Below are 24,716 nucleotides of genomic sequence, written 5' to 3'. Positions count from 1 at the left end.
CCTTTCCTCATCCTCCTCCTCGCGCCCGCACACCAAATCCTTTTCAGTAATTATGTTAGAAGTAAATTCTTGGCTCGGTCTCAGAGTCGCAGCTGACGGAACGCTCGTCCCAAGAATCCATCATTCTTCTTCAAGTGGCAGATCCCGTCTCTCCCAGAACACAGAAATACAATCCAGGGATTTGTAGATTCATTTTTTTTTATTTCGGTGACCCCTTCCTAATGTTTACCAAGCTGAAGCCTGACAGATATCCGCCATTAACCCTCGGTTTCTAGAGCTTTGACCCTCGCAGCCAGACGCCCGGTCCGGTGACACTTACAGACGCGTCATTACGGGGTAATTGAGGTTAATGGAAGAGATTGCAGTTTCCAGAGCGCGGTCACGTGTTTGTGCGCCAGACCAACAGATTGAGCAGCACGAGCAGCAAGCCGCAATTACCAGCAAATTTATACATCTGTCACGCTAATGAGCTCCCGTAATATTTTTCTCTTCCCTACCAACGTGTGAAGACAACATTCGAAGGATTTACCACCAAAAGATTCAAAACTGCAGCATAATCATCCGACGCTATATTATCCTGCTTCAATACAGCCGCCTTCCAACATCAATAAACGTAGATTAGTCTTGTAAGAGGTTTTATAGGGGAAAAGGAATAAATCCAGAGGAATGAGAAAAGAAAGCTCACAAAAATGTGGTCACAGGTGCAGTACCTATCCTATTCAGGTGTTTTTATGGGGGCGCCAATCTTGTTGGGAAGAGCTAATATTTTAGAGAGACCATAATCAGAATTAATGGTAGCAACCCTAAAAACTACATGACTGCTGCAAAAGTATAGACGCAACATTTGCACAATACTTACAACACAAAGCTTTCCAATGCTAAATAAACTCGCCAACAACAAACACACATTTAAATTCTTTAGCAGCTTACCAGTTCTTAGTTTTCTTACTTAAGTTATTTGTCTCTTTATTTGACCCTGGTGATCCCAACCGAAACAGTTGGCACCCACCCCGTACTATGGAGGAGCAGTGTTGTCACCCATATTACCCATCCTTCTCCACATTTCCATATCACAAAGAGTTGTATAGTTTACATATTATACCAAAGCAACCCTCCTATTAGTTGAGCCAGTCCCCTAACTAGATCCTGGTTGAGTTGAAAGGGCTATAAGGAGTAAGAAAGCTCCAAAATTCCTATTTTTACCAGGAAAGGTAGGGAAACAACCCATAAATGTTTACATTCCACCAATGGTTGGATTGTGCCAAGTCCTCTGCCTGTGGTTCCTGTAATCAGTCGGCACAGATTAGGTGAATCCATGCAAAAAGCGACACTTACACAGAAAACACACAAAGATCGGTGAACAATGTAACTGATCTAAGTGTGCTAACAAGAATTCTGAAAGGATCGACTGGTAATTTTCTGCATTTACCAGACCGAAGTACAGCAAATATAATAAAATCAGTCCGGAGTTGTTATATATACGTATGGATGAGGTCTGCAATGCATAATAATGGTCAACCTCCATCCAGAGTAACCCATCAACTGGCAGGGAGGCATTGAGGGTCATCTCGAGGTAAAACGCAGAGCATTCCAGCTCCCAAATCCTCCTGCCAGGCTGTCATTTGGGATCCTAGCCAATTGCCCATTTGCCCCCGTCAGAGGCTGGAGAGTATATTAGCCTAATACAAGGAAACAAATCGTAATCTGACATATGGAGAGCTGATGATTGTATAACTTATGGCAGGACGTCACTTACGTTTTTTAGGCTTCGCTCCCCATCTGGAGATGGCAGGGAGGGACGTTCACAGGACTTTCCACTTCCAAATCTGTAAAACAAACAGGAGGTCAGAATCAATGTACTAAAACCTGTTACATGGGGTCACTGACCAGACAGATGGGAAGGTAAATGTCAGATATTATATAAAGCAGACCTGTCATCAGATCTATATTTCATGTGTCATTGTAACACTTCCAGGTATTCATTAAATGAAATCACAGCACTCCAGCCAACAATACCTCCATCGGCTTTTCCCTCCAGACAGAGCGCCATGTTGCTCCAAACATCATCCAGGTCACCATCTTTTTCCTGGACAGAGATACAGACGTGACACAATCACATCCATCCCAGTGCATGTGCGGATCAGTTTGCTACAAACTTAGAATGTTGCAGTCTGATCACTGGGAGAGAGACTGAGGAAATGAACCCTACTGCATGCAGCAGACTGATATCTCAGCCTAAGCAAAGTCACCATGCTACGGCTTAATGATGAATTAGAGTTGGAGCTTTTCTGAAAACATTATACTGTTGCTGTATCCTGTGATATGTCAGTAATGATACCACGTGAAGTAATCCGATAATGAATGCTTTAACCCTGACATAGGAAGGGAGACTGCAATCTGCTTTCCCCTTTAGTATTGTTATATTTTATGTAATGTAAGAAACGCTGCATGTGGTACATGTGGTATACATTCATTGCAATAGCAGACACAGGCATAATTGACAAGCCATAGTACATCCATGTGCTGCGCTCTGGTATATGCCTGTGACCTACACACTAGGTCTCCTCCTACCACCCGTCGCCCATTAGACAATGCTCACAAAGTACCATTGTACAATTGCCATTTCCCCAGCGATTTATTATTTAACAGAATACAGTGCCAGGGGAAAGGCAGCTCAGGCTCATGAATGTTTGATGTTTGTCATTTTGAATACTTTTTATTGCATTGCTTTTATTTCCCCATCTCCTTGGGCCCATACACACACACAGCGACATTTCAACACAACACTATGGAAATCGGATGCTATTTTATTTTACTTAGAGATTAGTATCACATGTCTCAGTAGATTCCAGGCCTTTCTCCAAAGACATGGCCACACAAAAATAACCTAGCATCATATAAAAAAACCGAATAAAAATATGGATAATGCTGTGAAACTGGCACAAATTCAGTTCCTAGCTCCATTTACAAATGTGACACAGATCAGCCCCTGCTTCCACCTCGAGAATGGATACCAAGATACAATGCTGCAGTTTGATGACTGGGAGACTCATGGAATGCTTCGATCTGCCTGCAGCAGACTGATGGCATCTCAGCCTAGGCAAAGTCACTGAAACGGAGTTCAAGGAAAGCCTAGAACTATCCCAGGAAAACCTAGAACTATATATGTCAAGAAGGATTTGCAGTTTGTAAAGTTACAATTTTTGGGGGATTATTGAGCCGTCTGTGAGAATATCACAATTTAATTTCTTGCAGGTCACAAGACAAATCTCTTTATACAACAAAGTCACTTTCAAAGTGCGTAGGATGAATCCATTCCAATCTCTAGTCATGAATTCTCACAACTGTGGTTGATTACATCTCGCCCCCACCCTTCACAAAATATGTGATCAGACTGAGACTGGCAGAATTATTACCTGTGCACATACATAAATCTCACACGTGGCGTGTCACCGCATCCCCAATGCTGTTTACTGCTCATTTCGCTGCACCCAATGAAGCCTGAGACTCTTAATTACAATCTCGCAGCAGCCACCGAGCGGCGGATAATAACGCGCCGCAGAGGAGAGCCACCGAAAAGCCGCTCTGCCCTGCGCATACATTACCGCTAATACAAATTATCTTCATTAACCCCGGAATAAGCCAGCGGCGCCTGGAGAGGATGGACTACGCGCCCGTCCCGGAGGAGCTTAATTAAGAGGGAATCAAAAGCAAGGACTTATTTTAGAACAAATGTCTCTGCGGATGTTTAATATTTCACACAGGGATAGAAACAAAAATGCACATGAAAATCTTTAAACACCTATGAACAGACCACAGAACTTCAGTCGGGTCAGAACACCCGGAGTACATGATTCACACATTTATAAGAATGAAAAGGAATTTCCCCATTTAGTATCAGATTTAGTTTTGGTTAAAGGATTCACTTACTTCCTTACCAAATGTCCACTTCTTCTATCAGGGTATAACATCCAGGGAACACCACAATATATTGCATTTCATAAAATGAACAACACATTTTTCTTGACTCCATTGGTGCAATACCAGCCAGCGCAACCCAATGGGGTACAACACCTGGCAACCATGTTTGTACCACCAAAATACATTTTATTGACTTTGGTTGATGGGGCACAATATTTATAGACATCCAGGTGAGTCTAAGGTTCCCAATCCCAGGTCTACATGACCAGTAAGTGATTGTGCTGCCGCTCTACCAAATTCTTCACCATGAAGAATAAAATATATCAGGAGAGTGACACCTTTATAAGGCTTTGGTGCTAATACAGGGAATATTAACCATGAGATAAGAGCAGTTGATGATCACACCGGTCAGTGCCCACCCATTTCCTATTTCATTTACATCACCATGCAATACACTTATTTGCACCATTCTCGCAAAAGGATAAAACGTTTTTCCCCATATTTGCCTGCAATAGGAAACGAGCCGGTGCTGCTTTGCCACAATATAAGTCTGAAATATCTGCTTGAGTAGTGCTGTGGAACTCAAGAAAGGAGTTCTCTATCTGCCTGAAGTGTACATAAAATTGAACGTGTTTGCAATGACACCTCCAGGTCTCTGTGCATCCTCGGACAATGCCAGGCATTGGTCAGACATAATCCAGGACCGACATGCCAAATCTGAGATGAGACAATTGTGCGCAGTTCTCGTGTTGAGTAAAGGTTGAACTGTATAAATTATTTATGAAGTTTCTTTGACTTAATACAAAATCTACAATGTTGCTGAATGAACACTGGAGGAGAGGAGACTGAGGGAATGTTTCCTCTTCCCTGCAACAGACCGGCGACATCTCCATTTAAGCAAAGTCACCACCTGGAGCGAAAGGATGATAAAAATGGTAATGATGGTGATGGTAAATCTGAAAAATACATCTTATGTCGGGAATAATACAGAGACGTCCATCCTGAATCCTGAAGCCATCAGCGATGTCTAACAGAAGAAACCTGCAGTTCATATCAAAAGCATGCCATGTTTAAAATGCGGCAAGTTCTGCCACAATCCCAACCTCTTTGTACCTTTTTCTCATTTTTATTCAGGGCCGTCACTGATTTGTAAAATAAGTTGCTTAGAACTGACCAGCTGTCACCTCTGCTCCAAAAGCATCGCCGCACCCATTGTCACGCAGCAAAGTCGCTATTTCCAATTATGCTAAACCTGGCTGGGAGTAAAAAGGCAGCGGATTGAGCCTGTTAGGCAGAAGCGATTAAAGTGCCGCTCAGCCACGTTCCGGAGGTCAGGAAAATGCAGCGATATTAAACTTTACCGCCCTTTTCCCTCTCCTTTCATTTTCACGCTACCTATTAATAACCGCGCCTGGCGAGAGGCGATCCCATCTCTCCTTTTATCTGGAAAGCGGTGAAGGACCTGCTGACCTCTTGCCATGTCGTCCACTGGCTGATCCCATTTCACGCCTCATTCACAAGGAAGATTAGCAGGACTTTTTCTTTCCTCCCCCCAATCTCAGGTATTAAACGATTTAATTCACAGAGGGATTTGGCGGACGTGGGCATCTAGAAATACACAGCCTGCTGCGTTCCACACCCCGCTAAAGTGACCTAGCGTGGAATACATCAGCATAAATGGTGAGCAATTGTGCCAAGGGACACCAAAGGAGTGGAGAGGATGGAGGCTTGGCGGTGGTAAGTATAACCCGCCTGCTGTGTATATTAATAAAACCAAGGACCCCATAAGAGAGATTTATACAGAGAAAAGTCCCCGGGAAAGTATAATTAAGATTCCTTCTGAACAGAAATGTGTTATCAATCAAAGAATGGCAGCATCATTGCTGTCTCTGTGTAATCCAACAAAACTTCCTTCAGGCTCTGGGTGAAAGCACTCCCACTGCAAGACACATTTCTGCCTTCAACTGTATTCCAAAATTTACTATGGGGTCAGATTTAAGGTGTTCATGTCTGCTTGCTGCAATAAGTTTTAGGCCTTTAGTAGGAATACATTAGTGGACTATTATAAGTTCATAAAGTGATTTAACAAGGTCACTGGTAAAACTTCTTTATCTTTCATTATTTCTGGAGATAATACTGATCACATACAGAGGCTCTGGAAGTTCTGAGACACCTTCCCTACCAGTCATCTCTTCCCCGAGGACATTTGGTAGTCTGGCTTTAGATTGGTGTTGGTGGGGCGCTGACCTCCACCCTACGGTTACATTTAATGCAGACAATATAAACAGATCACAACCCCATTTACAGAACTGAGCCAGGGGCAGCAAGAGGAGAAAAACTCCCAATTATCTCTGTCATTCAATATACTCGTCTGGGAATAAAGAGACACTGCGTAGGAGAGGGTCCCTGCAATGGGGAATATCAAAACAATGAGACTTAATATGAGCAACTGAAACATCGCTACTACTGCAGTCACCGCTGAACGTCCAGCCCAGAGGTGACCATTGAGTTATTTATAAATGTATAATAATAGTGTGTGGAGGGGACATTAGAGTGTCAGCTCCTCTGTACAGAGACTGATGGGACTGGCTCAGTGATCTTTGTACAGCACTGTGGTATATGTCAGAGCTATATAAATGTATAATAATAGTGTGTGACTGGTAGCGGGGGTCTAGATGGAAAATGAGCTCTACAGCAGATAATGTGAGAATAATAAATTCCCCTATTAGCTCACATGGGGGGTCTGAGAAGAATCCATTGTATGGAGACAGATTACTGATGACCCCTTTCCCTCTCATTGTGTTTTTGTCACACAGAATTCCTGGGTTGTCAGGGTGAGACGGAAGCTTGCTGGGAATGAGAATGAAATATTGGGACCCCCCAGCTAGAGAAACAATATCAGCCTAGAATGTGGATCTATGTGATGTACATATATATGTGGTGTTTATTCCTGAACAATGGCACTGACTCACCTCCGGATTATGCACCTCTTGGCCTTCTATGAAATCAGTCAGTGTGAAAGTCAGGTGCCGAAGACACGAGAAGACAGAATAAACTAAGAAAACATTCATGTACATTTGTTGCTTCAAATTTGTGTTAATGCAGCAGCTACAAGGTCTCTGAAAGAAAAAAAAATTGCATCTACACCAACTACATAGAATCGCTGGAAAGCAATTTAAGGACAACAAAACTTTGTGCACCATCCACATGACCAGACCCACCTGCTGTGGCAGACATTCCATGGGGTGATGTGCTGACACCTGGTCGCGTGCATCTCCCGGGGTAGGAGCGGCGTACAAGCAGGTTCCTACACAGAACAGAGCTATCTGTGCCAAAGATGTAATTAACTTGGCCTAGGATTGGAATTCCAGACATGACATCCGCCTTCGTATGTGACAGCTAGACAGAGTTACCTGGCCGCGCACACCGTCTGCAGCTTATTAAATTGCTGGGCCTGCCAAAAGTCTACATAGCGTGCATTCAGTGGCCAGAAAAACAGAAAACCTGCCCTCGCAACAGGCACACCTTAGACGTTTGTATATAACAAACAGGGTCCCTTCCTACTCTTCTTATAACAAAACCAAGACTCTTCAAAATGACGGACTAAACCTATGATGACAGGCAAGCTTTTTATTGCACAAAAAGGATGTGCTAGGTGTTTGCTGCAATAAAACAAACTTACCCAAGTTTTCATAATCTTTTCTAGAATGTGCACTGTGGAAATGATAAGTAAAAGGCCTTGGACGGACCTGCGCGCGCACACACACACACACACACACACACACACACACCTGGGTGCCTCAGACGGCTCTCACACACACACACACACGTCTGGGTGCCTTGGACGGGCGAATGCACACACATACACCTGGGTGCCTTGGTCGGACACACACACACACACACGGGTGCCTTGGTCGGACACACACACACACACACGGGTGCCTTGGTCGGACACACACACACACCACGGGTGCCTTGGTCGGACACACACACACACACACGGGTGCCTTGGTCGGACACACACACACACACACGGGTGCCTTGGTCGGACACACACACGGGTGCCTTGGTCGGACACACACACACGGGTGCCTTGGTCGGACCTGCGCGCACATAAGTCATTCTGCCGGACCAATCATGATAGTTGAGGGTCCAAAATCTTTAAAAAAAAAAAAAAAAATTGGGTTAAGATGTCAGCATAAGAAAAAAACAGCAATGGGAGGCAAGTTTATTTCTGATATCTGACACAATGGCTGTGCTATGCAGTTCTGCTCTATCAGTGCATGTCTATGGGTCAGGTCTGATCCTGGTAAAAGGCTAACCTTATCTCAGAAATAATTCAAATTAAACTCCCGCCATAACTTCTCTTTAGCGCTGTAAAATATCATCTTCTGTCCAACCAAAATGCACAGACTCTGTCCTCTTCCCTTTGCTCCGTGCTCCAGCAAACCATATCGTGGTACAGACCTTCAATCATTCTGACAAAGTGAAATTTAAATCACATCCCCAATTAGTCAGTAATTGCTAAGACGACAACGCCAAGACTGATGCCGTGCGCCTGCGTGCCAAAACAGGCAGATTAAAAAGCGGCCTTCGGGGCGATCACAGGGCGCGGTGTAATTAGGCGTCTGACACCCGCAGCCCGATCAGCCCGCCATGTTTGCAAAGACAGCAATCAGTTTAGTTTCACTCGCAGTGAAGTAAGTTAAGGGAATAGGATTATAAGAGACTATTCCAGCAGTGACACTACAATGAGGGTGCTCCCTTCAGTGATTAGCAACACCGAGGGAAAATTCCTCTTGGAGGAGACTGAAGCAGATTTACATCACTGAGAAAAAGGCTTGCAGATTTTGGCTACGTACACTCATGCAATAATTGTCATTGCAAAACGAACGATTGACGACTGATCAACAATGAGTATTTTGAATGATGAAGGAAGTGATATGTACAAGAGATAGTGTACTGCAGAACCATCTATGATCACAATCAGATTCGCTGGGACGGTCGTTCGTTTTCAGCCACATTCCTTGTATATCGGCGTCGTTGTGCACTTTTTTCGTTAAAGATTATCGGTCGATCGGTCGTCAATCATTCGTTTCCAACAACAATTATTGCATGTGTGTATGTTGCCTTAGTCCATATAAGAACCAACCTTTGGCCTCCATCTATTGTTGAACTGCAAGTCCTGGATAACAGCAACAAAGCAACCTTGTCTCTTTTTTAAAAGGAAGGACAGATCAGAGGGGAGAAATTTGATCAATTTGCCCTTCCTAGCAGAGTGTATTTGCACTTATGGCATTCAACACATGGTACACCGTGGTAAGGATAATAATCCCAAATAATAATTCCCAAATAATCATTCAGCCCCTTGAAACATCAAAATGCGTTGGATTTTCAATACTACAACAGCAAGCTTATTGGATCCTAATGACCTGGAAATACGTATGCCATTGCATCTTCATATTCACCAGTGCTGATTTCCTGCAGTTTCTTCCCATCTACATACACTGCCAGGCTTGCTGCTGGCATTTCTGAGTGCAGGTTTTGCCAAGGTGACAGCAATGGACCATCGTGTATTGGGAGATATTGTCACCCCATTACAAAAACTATCTTCAAGGCAGTGCCACCAATGATCTCTGCAAATCCAATGCACAGGTAAATTTACCTTTTTAAAGTTTCTATGAGATCTTTTGTTTGGGTGTACTTTATTCAGTGTTTTATATCATCCAGTGTGGATAAATTCAGCACTTCAGGCTCAGCCGGGGACTATCTCTACACCTGTCAGTGCAACCCTAAATTAGTTTGCATGGGTAGAGCTGCAAAGGAGAAAGAGCAACGTGTCAAAATTTATGTAAGTGGATTTTAAAAGAGGAGAACCCCAGGTTTTAGTGCAGAATAAAAGGTTATGGCTTGCAGCAGGCCACTATGGCAATGGCAAACCAGGCAAACTGTAGCTCCAGATCAGCTTTTTAATAATTCAAAGGTAAATCAAAAAGCAATACTGCTGCTGTATATTGTGTCATGTCAACGATTCATTCCTACTAGATACCAAAAGGTTAACTTTAGGCTGAACATCAAGCAACCACATGAAGGGCTGTAATACATAGCTGGTAATTATTTTACCTAGAAAGGATTTTGTAATTCTGTTCAGCCTTGCCATCCATCAAGCACAGCCAGGTCCCTGACCTCAATTACTGTAGAATAGTACAGCCTAGTTCAGGCCGATAGGACTCTCACCCTTCACTCTCCCATCTATTCTTCTGTCAGCATCCTCACTAAGTTAGACTGACAGCAAAATATAAGGGAATGACAATGCCGGGCCTTTTCTCTCACCATCTGCTACAATGCTACACAAGGTGTTCTAATATTATAATTGTCTCATTGAACACATAACTAAAATGTGTTATTGCAATTAGTTTAAAATGCTTTATTAGGAAGAATTTTTGGGGACATACAATGCCTGAAAAAGCATTCAAAGTACCAAAACCTTTAATGCCAAACTGATATGACAAAGGAGATTCTGGTCAGTCAAACTTGCAAAGCATTACAAGTCCCAGCAAGAATTGCATGGTTGCCTACATAGCCTTTGCAATAAAACTCTTCCTGTGCTATTCAGACTTCCATACTTATTAATTTGTTGTATTACAGAAGGCTGCAAGCTTCCCCTGACAGACAGGTCCTCTTTATCACCCCGAGTCTGTCTAATCAGGAATGCAGAGCTGGAAGTCATCCTTCCTTTAGTCCGGCACCCCAGGGGAAGCAGCGTGTCAAGCTCTGCACAATGATCTAATTCCCCTTTTCACTTTGGTGGCAAACAGCTCCCTTCGTCTCTGACAAATTACCCCCCCCCCCTTTTTCTTACACCCGCCAAGGTCCTGACAGACCCTCATCAGCATAGCGAGAAGCTAAATGCAAACCCCCAACTCCAAGACCCCCTTCTATCTAACCCACCCCAACAGCTGTGAATATTTTACCCACTAATCGGACACTTAACACACAAGGCAGCTGTAAACGTTTCACACCACCGCAACCAAATCTTCCACGCTGCCACTTCCAGCTTGGCGCGACCTCTTCGAATGTAAATAATTACCGGGTTAATGAGAATGAAGAATGGAGATGAGACCAGCATGCTGATTGCCACATTGACATGGAAATTTGGCGTACAAAGACAACACGTCTCCAACTAATACTGATGAAACCAGCTCACCGCTTTGAGGGTGGGGGTCTCCCAGAGGCAAAGTCTGAAAATAGTTAAGGTGATAAAAAAATAAACACAATATTTACACAGGAGGAGAATCACACCAAGTATTTAGATAGCACAGTCGCATGGAGTAATCCTCACAATAAGATTCCTTTAACCAAGGTGGTGAAAGAACCTGGCAGCCAAGCAAGCAAAAGGTGTCGGATATTAAAACAATTTTGTGAAATACCACAGCTCAACAAAAAAACTTTTTCACTTGCTAAGGATTTTTTTAATATATTTAGTGTATCTCGGGTCTGCTGAATCCAGAAATGACATCAGGTTCATTGAATTGGCTCTAGTTCTTGTAATACAGGAATCGGAATGGACAATTTTATTAACAATAAATGGTAACACAGAACATTATTATCAATCTTTATTTACAGCAATCTTTTGCATTTCATATATTAAATGTAGTATTATTTTCATAAAACTTTCACTTGCATTCTGTTTATTCATACATTTTCTTTTTTTTTACAGAAGTAGGAGTTCTTCAAGAAGTTGCATAAATGACCCTAATGTATTTTGCTACATTTGTAGTAAATTTTCTCAGCAGAAACATTACAAAATTTATGAAAAACAAGCATATCTTGCATGTTTTGGTATTAAACTGGGGGCCCAAGATAAGTATTAAGCTCCCCATATTTTATCTAAAACTTGTGTAGAGTGTCTACGTCAGTGGAAAAATGGAAAATTGAAAAGTTTGAAATTTGGTGTACCTATGGTGACGTGGGACCCGATGGAAGACCCTAACGGATGGATCAGACTGCCCTGCAAGATTGAAGGTAACTGGTTTGTTTTTTTTTTAGGAACTTTTGGGTTTAGACTATCTTTAAAGAAGAATATAAAAACATCAAAATGGTCTTACAAAAGCTTTGCTATCACGAACACCAATGGTCCATATGTGTTGATATAAAAAATGGTGAACGTCCTACTTGGACACAAAGCGAATACACAAAGTCCCCATGTTTCATCTGCTTGATGGATAGTCAAGCAAAGCAGGATCACTGGAAGAAAGTGACATGGCCTCCAAGGGAAAACATGAAAGAAGAAACAGCGATCATCATTACCGAGCCAATGGCTGACAATAAATCATTCTCCCCCCACTACACATAAAGTTGGGATTAATGAAGCAATTTGTTGTGAACAAGGACGGTGATTGCTTCAAATACATTTGTAGATTATTCCCTGGATTGAGTAGTGAAATATAAAAGCAGGAATCTTTGATGGACCCCAGATTCAGAAACTGATAAATGATGGAAATGTCACAAGTTACATGACTGATACTGAAGCTTCTGCCTGGCACAGCTATGTCATGGTTGGCAGGAACTTCTTGGGTAACCATAAAGCACAAAATTATGAAGAACTGCTACAAAACTAAAGCTACGTACACACTTCCAATTATTATCGTTGTTAAACGAACGACGAACGATCCTGCACGATATCTGCGAACGATCGTATAGCACCCATCCTGTACATACAGATAACGACACGATCGTTCGTAGATATTGTACACACAATAGATGCGATCGTTTGAGCGATACAGGGAGTGACGTGCACGACAGGAAGTGAGCGAACGTTCGTTCATCACGCATGCTCAGCCCATGGACGATCAACGAACGATCGTACACACGAATGATGGTCAACGATCGTCGTCCAATCCGATCCGCCGGTCCGGTCGTTCATTTCCAACGACTTTCCTCGTTCGTCGGCGTCGTTGGTTACTTTTTTTACGAACGATTTTTGCCCAATCGATCGTTCGTCGTTCATTTTGAACGATAAAAATTGGAAGTGTGTACGCAGCTTTACTCCTAAACTTTAAACATTTGGGTGCTACTATGAGTATAAAGGTACACTATCTCCGTATGCAAACATTTCCAGAAAACCTTGGTGATATCAGTGAGGAACAATGGGAGAGGATCCATCAAGATATAAAGGTGATGGAAGAAAGGTATCAGATGGGATAGACACATGATGGCAGACTACTGCTGGGGCCGTCCTGATCATCAGCATAAAGGAAATCATACAAACTGAGCTTATCAATGATTTCTTTGTGATTAGTTCTGTAAATATACTGAACACAGGATATACTGACATTAAGTATTTAAAACATTTAATTTTGTATACATAGGCAAATCTAGTTTAATTTGCCTAATTTTCATGTTTTATTAGTTTTCTATGAGGTTATTATTGAGGTCATTATTTCATAAAATAGAGCCAATCTAGCAAAATCAGTACCATATGTGGAATCTGTGCATCACACATAAAATGACTTTATTCTGTTTGCCAAGAAAATGTTTGTTGACCAGTGTAATAGTAAAGTATAAAACAAGAAACTTGTTCAATCCAAGATCCAGTTCCAATGGTTTTGTAGTGGTTGTATTGGGTGAAATTAAGAGGCCAATGTCACAACTGGAGCTCTCAGGAGATAAAAGAATGATCACGAAATTCGGCATCCCATCATTTTGCTAAACTTAACCAATGGTCTTGGGTTGGAGTGATCTTTAAAGCCTACCCAAAGGCAAAAATGAAACTTAGTTGGCTTGGCAAGTCAACCTTTGGCTTCTAGGGAATGGTAGGTGTAGAACTCCATGCATGGAATGTTAAGAACCCAATAATTGGCAGAGTAGGTGTACAGACCGGGGAGCTGGGGTCAGAAAAGGTTGGAATCTCCTATATTGGGCACAGCAGGTATATTAACCCATGAACTAAGTGCAGAAATGGTGGAATCCAGGCATAGTGGGTCCTGCAGGTGTAAAGACCTGGGCGTTAATTTTAAGGAGAGGGATAGCCCCACAGAAAAGGTACAGCAGATCTACAAAGGAACACAACACAAAGATGACAGAAGACCACAGAATGGGCGCAGGAATGGGCAGAGCCAGGAACTCAAGTTGGTGAGGGACCCTCATGAGTACATCAGATGTGCAAACCTACAGGAGAGATATCACCAACAGAGTAATTAAAAAATGACTGTCAGGTGGTTTTACCTTTCCACAATCTAGCAAACCACCTAAATCAATCATGGGTTGAAGCTTCCACATTGATAAAAAAAAGGAATGAGGGACAAAGAGGGAACAAAAGAGGAAGAACAGTCACATTCTGTGCAACACTACTTCAGCCTAAGCTCATTCTTCATATCTCCACCACACTTTGTATTAGTTCCCAACATTTTCAAAGACTAAAACATGGCAATAAAATACTGAGTTAATTATATTTCCTGTTAAATTCACAGTTACAGTTCCTCATTATTAATTACATCCCGTTATTTTTTCAATTATAATTCTATAAGACTGTCACTTGCACTATTAATGGCGTTCGCAGACATCGCACGGGACGTTCACAGAGTGATACATCTGTCCCGGCAAGTCACTCTTTCAAGCTAATTAATGCAGTTTACCCCAATATGTGAATAAGGCGAGGAAATTCGCTATCGGTACAGCCTGTTATGATTTAATTAGATGCATTAATCACCAAAACAGAAAAAACAACAAAGAAACACAGGCAGGAGAAAAACAGAGAATTCAGCTTTTCAAGGAATCAGAGGACGGCTCTGAGCATCAGAAAAAGGGATTTTCATTTTTTTCCCTGAAAAAAATTAATTCAGTGTGTAAGACTGGGAAAACGTGTTATTAAAATGAGATGTGAGCGCCATAAAGTGTGCAGCGCCGCGTCTGTGGAGTGTGAAATTACTGACTGGCAGAGATGTCACAGTACTTTAATCTGAGAGAAGAGATAGAGAGACGAGAGAGATAGAAGGGGGTAAAAAAGTGAAGGTGGGTATAGGAGGGAGGGAAAAAGAAATAAAAAATTGAGGGAAAAAGAGCAGAGAAGCAGGAAAATAAGAAAATAGAATAATAGACAAATATAGGAGAGAAGAATGAAGTGGGAGCAATGGAAAGTGGAAAGGGTATGGGAGAGAGAAATAGGAGGAGATGTGGAGAGGAGAGATATGGTGGGAGGTGAAGAAAGAGAACCCGGTAAGTAAAGAGAAGAAAAATTGGAGAGCTGAAGCATAGCCCGCAAGTCCTAATTCTCCATGCCACCAAAATGCAGCAAAGGCTTTTTGTATCAGTGTAACAAATCAGTGGATGGATTATAAATTTTGTGTGAAAATACATTCACAATGACATACAGTTCTTATACATTAGCAAAGCAACATTTTAGTTTTGCATAATCATGACTCCCTGCCTTTGTCCTCTCTTGTGCACCAAACTGCTAGCACACAATGATGAAATTCAACCTCAAAATTGTTACTGTTGGATGTGCAAAGAGGAAACTGTCTGTGCATTTTAATGGCAACTGTTCTGTAATGCAGAATGCATTGGATAAAAACAGGGTCCCCCAAATAAACCCCAAGAGTAAAAATCCCTGAGTCAAGATTTTCCTTGCACAGATAGTGTATAAGACGGAAAGAGGACATAACATGTCATCCTGAGCACAGTTTGTACTCACCGGCACGGCTGATGTTTTTGAGACTCCAGCTGTAAAACAAAAGGAAACAGTAAGATATTAGGAAGGTGGGCTATATGAAGGACCATTCAGGCATGCAAAGTGTCACCATCGGTTTCTAACTGCAAAATTTCATTCCTCAATACCATATACAACAACTTCAGAAAGACATACATGTACGACACAAACTATTAAATTACATGCATTATGTAAGAAGAGATTTCCACTCACTTCCTGTTTTAATTACATGAAGTACAGTTGTGTACAGCTTGTTTCTATAGATGGAGGATATGTGGTGCAGTTACCACTTATCATTTACCCAACTTTAAATGCTTTGTGGTCATTGGCAGTTGCAGGCTTTTTCCCCCCAAGCAATTGACAGGATTTACCCTAAAAACCACTATAGTAGCTGTTTTTCCAGCATCGAGGTTGCCTTTCAGAGGCAATGGAAGGACCTCACCAAAAAGCGAGCCTGTAAGCTACAAGAATTAGGAGGTAACTCCTTGGAGTCCATCTTTGTGGTTGTGTCACAGAGATTCATCTCAGAAGATCTAGAACTTCTATTAGACCTTCCATGTCTACTTTGCATGCTGTCATTTGCTCCTACACCATTCATAAAGGCCGGAAAAGCCCATTGTTGCACCAAAGCTTGCAAAATCAGCATAAAATCCTTTCCACTCACAGCCTTTTGCAGGGGTTCTGGTGCCATGGTTATCTAATCTGCCATATTTTAGGGCAGTGCTCCCCAACCAGGGTTCCAGGAAATCCTAGAGTTCCTTCAGAAGTTGCTAAGAGTTTCTCCAGCTATTTGTGCCTCTCAGGTGAGGTATTCTTCCAATTACCAGCAATGCAAAAGGAATTCTTCCTATGCACAACCATGGTAATATAATGTGAGCTGTAGATATGATTATGGGACAACACACACCGTTATGGGGTGAGACTGTTTTGGGATGAGACCTATGTTGTAGAAAGGCTTATTGACCATTTTCTACCAAAGTTGAATATTCCTTTTATTGGGGAAAACCCTGATTCCCACACGTGATGCCTCACTTCATGGACCGAAGAAAAATCACCGTTATATTTACTTTCTTGATGCTGCTCTTCTAACAAAGAATAATTGATGTCGGCAGTAGACGTACCAACTCAGCAGTAAGCCGACCTATAGAACTGCTATACAGAAGTTCTATTCTCAGTTACAAATTGTTCTAAAACGTTTCAATCATCAGCAACTGACACTAAAGTGCATTCATGCCCAAACACAATTGTGCCTTCGTCCTTTGTGTCTTTGTGTTGCACTTCTAACAGTTTGTTTGTTGCACCGGGTACAGATCAACAATCGGGCCCCAGCTACAAAAACCCTGCCTTGATATTCATTTTCAGCATGTGGGGAGGGGAAGGTCCTCATTCAAGTGTCCTAAGCTAGCAAAGTGTGGTACGACAGCACGGCAATAGAATAATATCCATTGAAGGGGCATTTCCAGGGCTCGGTTACCAGTAAAAGGAAACATAGCCATTTTCCCAGGACACCGGGGCACAGAGAAGGAGCCCGGGGGTTCCAAGGGTCATTAGCCGGAGAACAACAGAGGTCGCTTCAGATTTAATTAAATTCTAATATCAGTAAAGGAGAAAATAGAGCAACCCGTTCTCACAGCAGGAAAACAAGACGCTTATCCACCTCTTGGGGTATCTGGGATACCAGAGAGCCGCCATCTCTACTGCTGCCAAAATGCCCACGCCAGCACTACGCAACCCTGCCGGATCCAAACACCAACGCCAATAGCTCTATTATTCCACGTAGGAGGAATTATCCGGGCTGAAATTCTTCCAGGCTCAAACTTTCATTTATATATCACTAGGAAACGAACAGATTCCCAGCATTATTTTTACTCCAAGCTTTGTAATGTTATCGTGTCCCATACATGGCCATTATTCTTTATACACGGACTGTTCACCACTTAGTATTTGAATATTCTTTATATCTGCCTTCCCCTATGGATACAAGTGTGCTTTAAGATTATTTTAGAATTGTATTTTGCTTTGCTGTCTTGTTTTTATATTATTGTAATGATTATATTCTTTTATATAGCGCTGACATATTCTGCAGTGCCGTACAGAGAACACATATACCATAGTGCTGTACAGAGATCACTGAGCCAGTCCCATCAGTCTCTGTACAGAGGAGCTGACACTCTAATGCCCCCCACAGTCACACACTATTATTATACATTTATATAGCTCTGACATATACCGCAGTGCTGTACAGAAAACACTGAGACAGTCCCATCAGTCTCTGTACAGAGGAGCTGACATTCTAATGTTCCCCCACAGTCACACACTATTATTATACATTTATATAGCTCTGACATATACCATAGTACTGTATAGAGATCACTGAGCCAGTCCTATCAGTCTCTGTACAGAGGAGCTGACACTCTAATATCCCCCCACAGTCACACACTATTATTATACATTTCTATAGCTCTGACATATACTGCAGAGCTGTACAGAGAACACTGAGCCAGTCCCATCAGTCTCTGTACAGAGGAGCTGACACTCTAATGTCCCCCCACAGTCACACACACTCTTTCAGACTAATTTAACAACCTGAGAATTACAAAAAGCATGTGTATGTATGTTTTAATAAAACTCCCTTGCATTTCTAAGTACAAAAGCTTTGGGCTAACAATAAGCAAAGAACTTCATCTTGCTGCATAATCATGGAGGTGATGAGCGATGGTTCAGGGAGACCTGTACCGCACATCCTTCCTGCCGGTGCTATATACAGATCCCTTTATGGGAACACAACATCAGGAAACACTAAACATTTTGCCGCTTCTCCGAAGACTCCGGACGTGATGATGGGAATGTCCTTTCTCAGCAAGGACGTGCCGCGTGTGCATATCTATGGTGTGAACCCATCATAGGACCTGTGAACCAAGGCGTACAGGAAATCATGATCAATATGAAATTGGCCTGAGCACACCGTCCGTGGTGCCGCACAAACCAATTGTTGAAGAGGACGTATCCAAAACCAGGTACGAACTGCTCCAATGAAAAATGAAGATAAAACCAAAGGAACTTATAGATACTCATGTCAAAAGGATGCACATGTTTCCTGGCTCTTACCGGAGTATACAACTGGTCAGCTGGCTGCAAATTATACATTAAAATGTTTTGGCAGCTACAATTAATAATTAAACAATATTTAAATAGTGTGACCTCTAGCCTTCCCCTCAATCTAATCCTGTGTAGTGTTATATTTGACCTCCAGACTTCCCTTCAGTGTTGCAGTTTTACAGCTTCTTCTCTTGGACTGCAATGAATGAATGCACACTGCTAATCACAATGCATTAGAAGCTGCAGAAAATCACTTAAAGCTGCCTCGTTTCCTGACTGTATGACATACAATATCATATAGCATGTTCATCCTCATCCCGATTGTCCCTGGCTACGCCTTTCATTATTAATGGGGGCTCAGTATTATCTGGGGTCTACATGCAATTCTAACCTTAAAAGACAAACATAGGCTTAATAAACTTTACTTTATTACCATTTCATCGAATCTATGGCTCATTGGGGAGATTTTACTTCCTATCCTATATGCACAATAGGAAGAGAAAGCAAATCTTTCCATTGTCGTCAAAATATCCACGCTATAATAAAAGGTGCTTATAGGTGATATTTGTAGTCTGTACCCAGCAAAATACGAAGGCTGCTCGCTCATAGACATCACAGCATTCCAGGTGTATATGCATGGGGTAACACACAAGCAGTGCATATGACGCTTGTTCCAAAAGAATGCTTTATTTTTATTACAGCCAAAAGGTTTACTGAAGGTTTTAGGAGAGTCCAACATGTTTCGGAGATCTGCACCCCCTTCCCCAAGCAACATAAATATTTCTCCATTCTTCCTCTCCTCTGGTATACTAAAGTACATGCACCTGTACACTGGCCATGTAATGTGAAGTCGGGGAAAATTAGGCAGAGTGCTCCCCCCAGCCCCATTTAGCCAGGTGCACCATGTTTTCTTGGATTGTTACTGAAAAGTTGGCTCACCATACAGTGGCTGCCATCCATCTACAGTTTCTATCCACCCAGCTTAAATGTTTTTCTGGGGAGAACACTGCAGGCATCCCAGACTCCAGGTCTGTAATGCCAACTCTCACTGACTATTTGGACTGACAGGCCTGGACAATGTTATCCACCATTAGATATCATCTTAATTTGTAGTAAGTAAAAAAGAAGATTCCAGATCATGAAGAAGGAATCCAAAGGAAAATGTAATGTTATAGCCAATGGCATAGGACAACCAGAATAGTTTAGTCACCTAATCACACTGTGGCCATTTTTAGTCCTCATGGTCTGGTGCTAGCTCCTAATTTTTGTATAGGTTTCTTCCATCTGGTTCCCCCAGGTTGGAGGATGCTTCAGCTGCCCAAATCTGAACAGCTGTAAATCAAGTATTTCATTTAAACTGGCATTCCTAATATAAAGTGTCCTTGGGATGCCGCACTAACTGTACTGCTACCGTGTTTCCCCGAAAATAAGACACTGTCTTATATTTTTTTTGGCTCCCAAAAAACACACTAGGTCTTATTTTCAGGGGATGTCTTATTTTTCCATGAAGAAGACTACAGTACACTTTTATTGTTGAAAGTCACTCATGATCACTCATGTTCCATTGATTGTCCCCTTCTGATCACTCATGTGCCATTCAAATTCCCCTTCTGATCACTCTATGCCATTGATTATCCCCTTCTGATCACTCTATGCCATTGACTGTCCCCTTCTGATCACTCTATGCAATGATTGTCCCCTTCTGATCACTATGAAATGATTGTCCCCTTCTGATCACTCTATTCCATTGACTCCATTGTCCCCTTCTGATCACTTACCCGTAATTAAGTGTAGGTATCTCCGTTAGTGCAGGGATCAGCAGCTTGCTTCCTTGTTCAGTGCAGGCTTTTTACTTTCAGTTTGGCTCAGGAATAGACACGCCCTGCAGCCAGCATCAAAGACACACACGCTGCAGCCAGCATAAAGGACACACACGCAGGATCAGATATCTGGAGCTGTCTCGGTGAGTACTTTTTTAATTTACCGGTACGTATGCTTTTATTTTCTTTTTCTCCTAGGTCTTATTTTCGGGGTAGGTCTTATATTAGGGCAGGTTTACAAAATAGTGCTAGGTCTTACTTTCGGGGTAGGTCTTATTTTGGGGGAAACATGGTAATAGCCAGATTTTCAGCCCAGCAGCCCCCTGGTTTGCTTATTGTTTTAATTGAGAATGACCGCCTCAGGCAAACCTTTTGCACCAATTCCAAGTGAATAACGATAATTGTGGTTAGAAGCGGCATCAGAAATTACTATGGTGCTTCATTGCTCCCTACTCTGCTTGCCTGGGCATAGTCGCTCAACTAGCTAAATTGTGATGCCAACACAAAAAATGCAAAAAGGTCCTCACCTAAGAGAGAGCACTGGAAGCTGGGGCCTAATGTGAGAACATGGTACTGCTTAATCTGTTTTCTTAGTTAAATACCTTTTAATATCATTCCATGCAGATAACAGTGGCTTGATGAAGCACATATCATGGATAGCAGGTTTAGGAAGCTTTCACAGGACCAACGAGTCCATTACCAATACACGGTCCATCACAGCAAGGTGTAGAGGATGGACACAGGAGTCAGGTGAAGTAAGGAAGTATTCGAGGAGGACAGGTAGCACTCAGGTGATATATCTACACATGGCAGCTTCTCTCGCTCTTGCTGTGCAGGTTTGCAGCGGAATTACTGAGAGCTGCAATCTGCTGTCAGTCATGGAATAGCTGGAATCTTGCTGCAGGCGGTATCTGGAGACAGCACAATTTATTCTGCAAACCAGTAAACATGGGTTTAACCCCTGGAGGAGGAAGTGGTTTATCTTTACACTGCCTTTTAACCCTTTCCGGAACCTAGGTGTTATTTTATAAATCCGCAACATTTGCCAATGTCTGTAGAATATTGGATAAGGAGCCCCTGGGCTGTGCAATTTAGGGGCATATGGGACATCTGTATTTAGGGTAAAAGTCCTGTGATTATAAAACAGGTGAAGGCCATTGTACTATATATCCTATTCTGTATATGTCTATGACAGATAGGTTTAGCACCAGGAAAGCGGTACCATTGGGTCCCTACTGCTGGAACGGGGCACCTTTCTCACTCCGTAACCTAACGCCGATCCTGAACCTTACATGTCAATACTTTCACCAATTAATCTAATTCCAATTTCTTTAATATTACCAGTATTGCTCCATGCAGGCCTGCAATTAAATAGGGAAAACCAGCGGTGTACTAATCCTTTATTAGCCAATAAATCTCTGCGCATACAGTACATGTGCATCCGCTGCCAGGAAAAGCGGTCTACAAATACCTTGGAATGCCGCGTATAGAGCAAGAGCCATTTTTATTTACATTATAGGCTTTCAATTGGCCGGGATTAGAATTCTAGCCGTGTATATTTAGCTTGTGTTGTGTCTGCTCTTCATATTAATTATTAAAGAGCTTTTGTCATGCTGCACTCAGGAGTGAAGAAACGCAGACACAAACCCTTGTGATACTTTGTGTCATGCCAGCTGAAATGGTAATAAAAACAAATGTCAGCCATTATTGCTGTACGGACTGAGCCGGCTTTACCAGCAGAGGCCAGGAAGACCGATCGGCAAGAGGTTCTAAGAGCACCAATAAATCCTGAGTTCTGTCCAGGGTATCGGAGACGTAGAGCTACGTTACAGACACTTCACACAAAAATACATCACAACTAGAATTCACACTCACTAATATAGTTATATAATGCTATGGCGGCCACATACTGCATAGTGAGGTATAGAGAACACTAATGTCACCTCCCAGCCACACACAGTATTATACATTTCTATAGCTCTGACATACACTGCAGTGCTGTACAGAGAACACTGAGCCAGCCCCATCAGTCTCTGTACAGAGGAGCTGACACTCTAATGTCCCCCCACAGTCACACACTAATATTATACATTTATTAAGCACTGACATATACCGCAGTGCTGTACAGAGAACACTGAGCCAGTAACATCTCTGTACAGTGGAGCTGACACTCTAATGTCCCCCCACAGTCACACACTAATAATATACATTTATATAGCTCTGACATATACCATAGTGCTGTACAGAGATCACTGAGCCAGTCCCATCAGTCTCTGTACAGAGGGGCTTTTACTCTGCAGTAAACTCCATGATGCAATAAAAAAATGTCATTCATGTCCTTGAATATGAGGATAAAACATCTGTAAATATAGGATTTCCTCATGTCGTACCATGCTTCATTCAGATACAGCAATTGCAGCCAGTAATACAAAAAAAGAAGCCTCATTGCTGGTTACTTTATCCAAGAACCATACAATTCTTTTTCAATTTATTTTTTTATTTTTTAATCACATAAAAATAAAGACTGATTGAATAACAGATATTTTACCCACCGTACCTTGCCCGGACACTGCCAGTTAATGCCCCAACCTACCAGTGCCCATCTACAATGCAGCTGAACCAACCTACAACCATTACCCACCGTACCTTGCCCTGTCACTGCCAGGTGACGCCCAAACGTACTAGTGTGCATCTATAAAGCAGCTGAACCAACCTCCAACCAAATATTTCCCACCGTACCTTGCCCTGAAACTGCCGGATGATGCTCCAACCTACCAGTGTCCCATCTACAATGCAGCTGAACCAACCTCCAACCAAATGGTACCCACTGTACCTTGCCCTGTCATTGCTAGGTGATGCCCCAACCTACCAGTGTCCATCTATAATGAAGCTGAACCAACCTCCAACCAAATTTTATCCACCGTATCATGTCCTGTCACTGGCAGATGATGTCCCAAGCTACCAGTGTCCACCTATATTGTAGCTGAACCAACGCCCAATGCAATTTTAACAACCTGTGTACCGCCTTCTGGCTCTTGTGAGCTTATTACCTCACCAACAAATTTTTAATCCATTGCAAGTCCTATTTTTCAGCTAAAAAATTTTTTAAAAAGGAAAAAATAACAGACAGTAAAAGCTGTTCATACATAAGGAAAGGCTGCAACAATAGTACAATAGAGAAATATTTTATAAGTGCCTTCTTCCAGAACCTGCTCTTCCACATCCGCACAAAGCTGCAGTTTAATCCTGCGATGACACACAATGAAAAGGAGAGCGTAATTATTCCGCTCACTCTAATAATCCCCGAGAATGTCGCCTATGTGCCGTCTGGCTCACAAGTCTCAAAACTTTCCTTCTCACGCACAAGAATATTTTTCGTGATTTCCGAATAAGAGTGGAGGCAGATTGTGGGGGTGGGGGGGGGGGGGGTTTAGAGTAATTCAACATACTGGTGGAGTGCTCTTTAGGTCTATCAGATAGGATATCATAATGTTTTGCACCATTCAGGACTTAATCAAACTTGACCACATCCTAATAAATCATATATGCAAAGAACAGCCAGGTTATTTTATTACCTTATGAGAGAAGAGCTTGCATGCCATTAGCATTAACAAGTGTAATATTGGAATTGTAGATCTCCTCTTCCCGAGGAAGCGGACCTAGTTTCTGCGAAACGCGTGGAAGTCTTGGAATACCACAGTAAGAGTTTTCCACAAGGAGATCTATATGAGTGCTGTACTTTCAATAAGTTCTTGTTTTTATTGTATTACATATTTTACCATGTGATTTTTAAAATATAGCTACAATTTGGTTTTATATCTAAATATGAAGTTATTTGTTTGGCCTCAAAAGTTCCTTAAATTTTGGTTATCCTGAGGGAAACCTGGACGTTCTTTGCCTATTAGATAGAACAGCAGGCAGACTAAATATTAATGACTATGGCATTTATCTTGGCTAAAAATCTGACATGTATAGCAATCCCCTCCAAGTTGTGGCAGAATAAGGAGTGGCTTGTGCTTTTCTTTGGAGGAGAGCACAGCTGGGTGCTGCTCGCTTGTCCTCCCTATAGAACCGAATGGAGCAGTGTACAGTGATCATTCATCTGTCACTGGAAATGATAATAAAAGATAGATACCAGCAACAATCAGACATCTGTACGGTTTTGGGTC

General features: G+C 42.1%; 1 protein-coding gene across 4 annotated transcripts in view; it reads right to left on the bottom strand.

Annotated features, from left to right (window-relative positions):
* SULF2 (sulfatase 2) overlaps positions 1-24,716 on the bottom strand; it is a 93,431-nt gene that overhangs the window by 52,685 nt on the left and 16,030 nt on the right. For all 4 annotated transcript variants that reach the window (XM_072414117.1, XM_072414113.1, XM_072414114.1 and 1 more), the window contains exons 2-3: positions 15,614-15,642; positions 1,757-1,826 (exon numbers count right to left, since the gene is read on the bottom strand). The gene's annotated coding sequence lies outside the window, so the exon portion shown is untranslated. The remainder of the gene's footprint in view (positions 1-1,756; positions 1,827-15,613; positions 15,643-24,716) is intronic.

Source organism: Pyxicephalus adspersus, chromosome 6 (genome assembly GCF_032062135.1).
Source record: "Pyxicephalus adspersus chromosome 6, UCB_Pads_2.0, whole genome shotgun sequence".
NCBI lineage: Eukaryota > Metazoa > Chordata > Amphibia > Anura > Pyxicephalidae > Pyxicephalus > Pyxicephalus adspersus.
Note: the sequence above shows the minus strand (reverse complement) of the source record. Positions and strands in the feature narration are given on the sequence as shown.